Consider the following 7463-nt stretch of genomic DNA (forward strand, 5'->3'; position numbering starts at 1 on the left):
CTCCAGGGTCACGCCTTCTGTTTGTGAGCCTTATATGTTAATGGCTTAATTTTAAGTGTAGAGGACCTGTACAAAAGGCATCTACGTTAACTGGACATTGCCATCGGAACACTATTAGAGGGCGACAGCGGAAAGGTTTAAACTTTTATTTCAAAGGTATTTTAGTTTTCTTTTTGTTTTGTTTCTGCATAATCTGTGTGCTTGCCTGCCTCTTCTCATTCTGCCACTACCAGAATTCTCCACTCCCCCACAACTTTTGTACTCTTTTAGTACTTTTGTAATTCATATTTCTTTGTAGCTATTAAAAAATAGTTAAAAAAAAAAAAAGACTGTTGGAGAACTTGACTAGGCCTCTTGGACTGTGTACAGGACGAGCGCGCTGGGTGGAGGTCACGAGCAGTGCGCATACTCAGCCTTCCTTCCACCCACCACACCCTTCTTCTCCCGGCCGACTCCCGACACCCCCCACGCACCTTGCATTGCGTTCATTTGTTCTCATTTAAATCAGAAGTCCAAAATAAAAATATATTTTGATATTACGACATGTGTAATCCTTTCATTTATGATTTTGACACCAGCATTTCCCAGCAGTCTGAGAAGTGAGCCTAAAGATCAGATCAGAACACTTCCTTTCTTAAAACACTCCAGACTTGAACGTCATAACAATATAAACCTCAGAGATGTGGGTGTGAAGTAGAGCATGGAGGGACAGCCAGGTGAGGAGTTATTATGGGTAATCTGATTAGGGGTGAGAATGACAATTCTGATGATGTGAAAAGATACATTTCAATAGATATCTAGATAAACAATGCTACACTAGTGGAAACCAGAGGACTACAGATATTTGTACCAAATGTTTATTTATTTTTTATCTTTTTACACTCAGTACAATGCAGTACATGATCATTGATAACACATCGGGTGAAGTCAGTGAATATGTGCAGCTTCAGGACGGTGGACTGTTTGTACATGGTGGTGCTTGACATTACAGGAGCGTGTGCAGGAGCCCAGAACCCACGCTGTGTGCGTCTCACGTTTCCCCCAACACAACCCCTCATCGGCTGCGTCTCACGTTTCCCCCAACACAACCCCTCATCGGCTGCGTCTCACGTTTTCCCCAACACAGCCCCTCATCGGCTGCGTCTCACGTTTCCCCCAACACAACCCCTCATCGGCTGCATCTCACGTTTCCCCCAACACAACCCCTCATCGGCTGTGTCTCATGTTTCCCCAACAGAAAGGGAAGGAATCCCACACACACACGTGCGCCTCTGATCTGAAGGCACTCTGCATCAGGAAGACAAAACAAGGCCATTTCCATGTTTAGGGAAAAGGAAACAACCTTGACCGACGTAATGACAAATCCCTGGGATGGAAAAGCAGGATTTACAAGTAATGAGGCTTCTTCTTCCAGAGCTCCTGCACCACGCGACCATGGAAGCGCCGGGGCATGGCTGTATCTTGGCAACCACATGGAGGCGGCTTTTCCATCGCTTTCTATGGCAACAAGCTCGTTTTCCCAAGTCAAATTATTCATGGGCTGTCCTGTGTGGACCGTAAACAAGTGGCACTTCAATTCCACACAGGCAATAAAATAAATAAAGAGAATCAAAAAGTGAGATCGCGCCGATCGCCTTAAACCCAATACATACATAACGCATCACCGGCTTCCATGATTATATGTCCACATCAAACTCGAATAAGAACCAACCTTTGGATCCCAGACGCGATTAATATGATCCAAAATGCCAGAACGGACCCCAACCCACCCCCTGAAAGCAGGGGGAAAGAAACGAGAGGAAGAAAATGTAGATCATTGGATTACAAAAGTGAGAAAGTACTTTTCAAAGCCGCCATCATATTCTGCACTGGGAAACCGTTTCTGGTGTTAAAGGTAAAGCTACAGAGCAGGTGTGTGAGGAGTGGAGAGTGTCGAGGCTGCAGCAGGTGGTGTGTGAAACGACCCGCTGCTGTTGGGATCACGCGCAGGCGAGGCCATCCGAAAGCGTGATCTTTTTGGGCTTTTTTCAAGCTTTTAATTGAAGGATGCAGTTCGGGTGGGTGAGCGGAAGGTGATGCACTAACGCATTTACAAATCGTTTGATGGTTGAAGTTTTGAAGAGCTCGGAAACCTCTGGGCAATGCTTTTTATGCTGGTGATTGCCGTCATGCCACCTTTACATAAAAGAAAGTTCTGCTTGTAAATAAATATAAAAAGGTAGCTCGAGGCAAGTACATCCAACATCTACGTCTCATTCTCTGAACTTCATTGGTGAAAATACGTTTATTTTTTGACATGTGGCCATTGATCATTTGTTCAACACACACCATTGCCCCCACAACACACTGTTGCCCCAGCAACAGGAGGGGTCAACACCGGGTCGTCTCGTGTTTACTCACATATTTGATGGCACGTGAGAGATGGGTTCGTCTCACGAGCACGCTCAATTATCTCATTCTCATTAAGACACCAGATCTAATTGTACATTAGAGACGCACTGAGGACTTCCACCGATGTCAGGTTTAGATATTATTGTCTATTATTGTCTGGTGTTTTCCAGAGAATATGAATGTTATATTGTTGAGTACCAAAAAGGCATCAGTGGTAGTTTTCAGGATTAAACTCGTCCATTCTTTTCTGGTTAACTGACAGCTTTCTTTCATAAGTTATTATACCGAAAAAGGTTTAACGTTGTAATATTTAGAACAAACATGCTTTAAAAGTACTACATAGAAGTATACACAGTTATAGTGATCTAGCACCCAGGAGAAACGCCACTACCTACGAGTCATAATCGGAAAATGCTGAAACCAACTGTGAATTTATTCATAGCATTTAACCCCTCCTTGACATGCGTAATGACGAGCGTAAATGGTTGGCACTCCTCAAACAAAACCGTACAGATCATGAAAACGGCGATCATTTCTCATTTCCCGTATGTAGTTAGCTTTTGTGACTTTTTGCTGTAGGATAGATGAGTGTATGGACTTTGTCCTGAACTCTGAAATGTGCTTCTTCCCTAGTGCTACGGATCCTTTATTGTTGCCTTCTGGAAAGATAGAGGGGGCAAGTTTGTCCGCAATACCAACCAGCAGCCAGTAGAGGGCACTCACAGCCTTCCTCAAGAAAACAGAAACGTAAGCGTACCGAGGCGATGAGAAATTAAACACAAAATGTTTGCATGTGCAATTTGTTTATAATCTGCTTACATCGGTGTACATTTCTTGAAAAACAAAGAGATCGGAGGTTGACCATCATAAACAACCGTTGTGTACACATTGCCAGTAAATATTGCTTTTTGCCTTAGAGAGAGAGAGAGAGAGAGAGAGAGAGACCCAGCCACGCAGAGCGAGACTCCTGTTAAACCTGAAAGGGTCCATGTTTTCTAGTTGAAGTGCTTAAAATGCAAGAACCGCTGTATAATCAATGTGAAAAGACCCGTCACAACCCAGTCCAGATATTCATAGCAATTACCATGACTGATAAGCAGACCTGCCGATGTCCCTATAGATTTGTGTGTGTGTGTGTGTGTGTGTGTGTGTGTGGCAAGAGGTTTTTTTTTTTTTCGTGTCTGCACAGAAAACTTAAGAACAAAAGAACCAGCAAGAAGTGCATCGGTCAGGGAGCTGCACGCACGAGCCAGGGACGAGTCTTTTGTGTCCTCGCCGTCAGAGGTACCGCTTACAACGGCACACAAAGGAAAGCAAAGATAAAACCACCTGAAGCCGCAGCCAGTCGGCTCATCTGATGTGGAGAATCAGATAAACATTAAAAAGGAGCTCTTGTTTTTTTTCAAACCCACCGCGGTGGTAGGGACACGCTCCTTGGGGTTACATGTGTCAGAAAGGTGACGTGTCAAAAGGTCACTGCAGACTGCGGGGAGAGATTCTTATGGCCAATGTAGCGTCATATAAGGCTACTGAACACAACACAGCGTGGAAGAGATGGAGTGTTGGACGTAGGCGTGCTGCATTTCCACCCGCACAAGGCTGCATCCGTTATCCGTTCGGCACAGGCCCTTCTGAATCACGTCTGACATTTCAGTCATGGCCGTGCCAACCGGGCAAAAATCACACCTCGCGTCCCTTTATCAGACTTCCATCCGTCCCCAACCCTGTATCAGACATCATCTGTATAAACATCATCTGTCACAGTCACTGAGGTTGGTCGTTTGGTTGATGCCTTACTTCTGGAATCTCAGCAGAAACGTAAGACTGTGGTGTGAACTTAAAGGATGTACAGCTAGTGACGCTAATAAAACAGTCATGTCATACAGACGCATGTTTCATCACGTTCCGTTTTGTTCTCTTGACAGGGAACGCAAGTGCCCGTGTGGGTGGAGAAGCTTTGGTGAACAGCAGCACATCCCCAGGATGCTGATATGGAGGTTACATCCACTTGAGTTCATATAAAGACTACACATCCATAGCACAGCAGCGCTGGGACATCTGCAGTCTCCACCCACAATGTGAAACGTTGCAGGTTCAGAATCTGCCCACAACACCCCCTCCCGCCATCGGACAGCTGTCCTGGACGGGTTCCGAGGAGCGACACCGCTCCAAAACAAAGAGGAACGGAATGGATCACGATGCCAAATGTCCTCAGAGGGTAGACTGAACGGCTCAGTGCCTCTAAATTAGATCACAAATTTTCCTGCTAGCCGTGGCGTCTCACTGTGCGCCCCCGAGACAAAGGTCTTTGCAGATTACTGCTTAATGCTTCTGTGCAGTCCCACACCGAACACTATTACACCCAGGAATTCAACTCCATTTGCAGCCAAGGAAAAGAGCTGTGGGTGAATCAGAACTTGAGATATCAAAACAGGTAACATGAGAACGAGATCTGCAAGGCTACTGTATGTCAGGGGCTTGTTCCCATTGGCTGTGTGTAGCAAGAAAAAAAATCCTCCATAAAAAAACACATTTGTTCTATATTGTTATAATGCAATGACACACACACACACACACACACACACACACACACACACACACACACATACAGTACACCTTGCTAAAACCAGGTTGGGCCCCCCTTTACCTTCAGAACTGTCTTAATTCTTCCTGGCAGATTCAACAAGGTGCTGGAAATGTTCCTCAGAGATTTTTCAGTCCATATTGACATGACAACACCACACAGTTGCTTCATATTCATCCACATGTGTTATGTGAATCTCTTGTTCCACCACATCCCTGAGGTTAGATTGAGATCTGGTGAGTGCGGAGGCCATTTGAAGACAGTGAACTCATCATGTGCAAGAAACCAATTTGAGGTGGTCTGAGCTTTGTGACATGTCGTATTATCCTGCTGGAAGTAGCCATCAGTAGATGGGGACACTGTGGTCATAAGGGATGGACATGTGCAGCAATAATACTCAGGTAGGCTGTGGCGTTCATATGATGCTCAGTTGGTATAAAGTGACCCCTGGTGTCCCAAGAAAATGTGCACCCACCCCATTACACCACCACCAGCATGAACCGTTGACACACGGCAGGATGGATCCGTGCCTCAATGTTGTTTATGCCAAATTCTGACCCTCCCATCTGAATGTCGCAGTAGGAATCGAGACTCATCAGACCAGGGACCATTTTTCCAATCTTCTGTTGTCTTATCTTGGTGAGCCCGTGTGGATTGTAGTCTCAGTTGTCTGTTCTTAGCGGACAGGAGTGGCACCCGGTGTGGTCTTCTGCTGCTGTAGCCTGTCTGCTTCAGTGTTCAACGTGTTGTGCATTCAGAGATGTTGTTCTGCATATCTCGGTTTTGTCGAGTGGTTATTTGAGTTACTGTTGCCTTTCTTACAGCTCAAACTAGTCAGGCTTTGCCCCCTTGACCTCAGGCATCAACGAGGCATTTTTGCCCAGAGAGCTGCTGCTCACTGGATATTTTCTCTCTTTAAGTTCATTCTCTGTAAACCCTAGAAATGATTATGCGTAAAATCCCAGTAGATCAGCGTTTCTGAAATACTCAGACCAGCCTGTCTATCACAAAAAAACAACCACGGCACCTTCAAAATCACTCAAATCGTTTTTCTTGTCCATTTCTGATGTTGGTTTGAACTTCAGCAGGTCGTCTTGACCATGTCTGCGTGTCTAAATATTCCGACTTGCTGCCGTGTGATTAGCCGATTAAATGTTTGCATGAACAAGTAGTTGAACAGGCATACCTCAAAGTGTCCAATGAAATATATATTACACACACACAGATTCCAAAACTGCAGTAAACAAGGTTTACAGAGAGTGTAGATCAGTTCATTTTCTTTAAGTTTCCTAACTCCATTGCTGCCATGGCAACAACTGAATATACCGTATATAGCCTGTGTATGTACAGTGGGAGCAAAAATGGCCTAAACCGCAGCGCAGTACGCTGGTTTTCTACCTGTTTGCACAGCTGATGAAGGACCTCTCTCTGAAACATCCTGTTTCTCTGAAGACTGTACCAAAAATATCTACTTCACCCTTATCTACAGTCTACTACCTTATGTGGAGGATATGAGATCTCTGAATAGTATCAGTATTGGTGGATTATTTAAATGACCATTGACCCTGCTCCTATGCTGACTAACAAACTCTAGTACTTATTGTATAGTTTTGTTTATTGCACTAATGTTGACTGCTCCTATGTTGACTAACTCTAGTACGTATTGTCTATTGCACTGATTGTTGTCTGTTATAGAGTTTATATGTATTTTGCACTTCTAGGCATCAGCAGTGATCCCTGTATTTCTACAGTGTTCTAGTTCATTGGTATGTTGGACTCTAACCTACTGTACTGTACTAGGATGTGTTCTATGAGTAAATGACAAAGCACTTTTGTAAGTCGCTCTGGATAAGAGCGTCTGCTAAATGCCACAGATGTAAACGTGTACAGAAAATGCAGAGAAAATATGTTTAAACCTCACGATTCAGAGCGTGTTATTCATTATGGGGATGACTAGTGTTCAGGTCAGTCATTTTCAAATTGCTGTGCTGTTCTGTGTACTAAAGTTTTTAGTGCGTTGCTAGGGTAACGGCCCTTGCCTTAGCCTGTTTTTGCAAACTTGGATGTTTGACCTTGGGCTATAAAATGTCTGAGCACAGAAAGCAGAATTTGGGACTCACATATACTGGTGTCTCCCTCTCTCGCTCACACACATACCGAGACTGTCCTTTGTTTAGTGCATTTTATTATTTGTTAATTTTCTAAAATGTTGAACTCTTTCATTGTCTCACTGCACCAGGCACTTAAACGTGCCTGATTAGGTTATGAGATAATGAGGACGTATACTAAAAAAATATTTCCATCAGTGAGCAAAGATGACAAACGTGGTTCCAAAGATTTGCCCATTTAAAAGAAAACAAAAAAACATTTGCAAAATAGAAAATCTTAACTCATATGCTGAGATTTAAAATATGATATTTTTTGAGATCCCAGGACAGGCAAATATTTGTTCAGCCTCTGAGTGTGATCTGTCTCCGTGTTCTGCTCT

General features: G+C 44.0%; 1 long non-coding RNA gene across 1 annotated transcript; it reads left to right on the top strand.

The window, feature by feature from the left end:
* Window positions 1–3547: 3547 nt before the first annotated feature.
* On the top strand, window positions 3548–4997 carry LOC145653869 (uncharacterized). Its single transcript, XR_014120119.1, has 2 exons — window positions 3548–3675; window positions 4317–4997. It is a non-coding gene; the product is annotated as an uncharacterized LOC145653869 (long non-coding RNA).
* Window positions 4998–7463: the final 2466 nt, after the last annotated feature.

The sequence above is a fragment of the Electrophorus electricus genome, chromosome 26 (genome assembly GCF_041902795.1).
Source record: "Electrophorus electricus isolate QZ-2024a chromosome 26, ASM4190279v1, whole genome shotgun sequence".
NCBI classification, from domain to species: Eukaryota; Metazoa; Chordata; class Actinopteri; order Gymnotiformes; family Gymnotidae; genus Electrophorus; species Electrophorus electricus.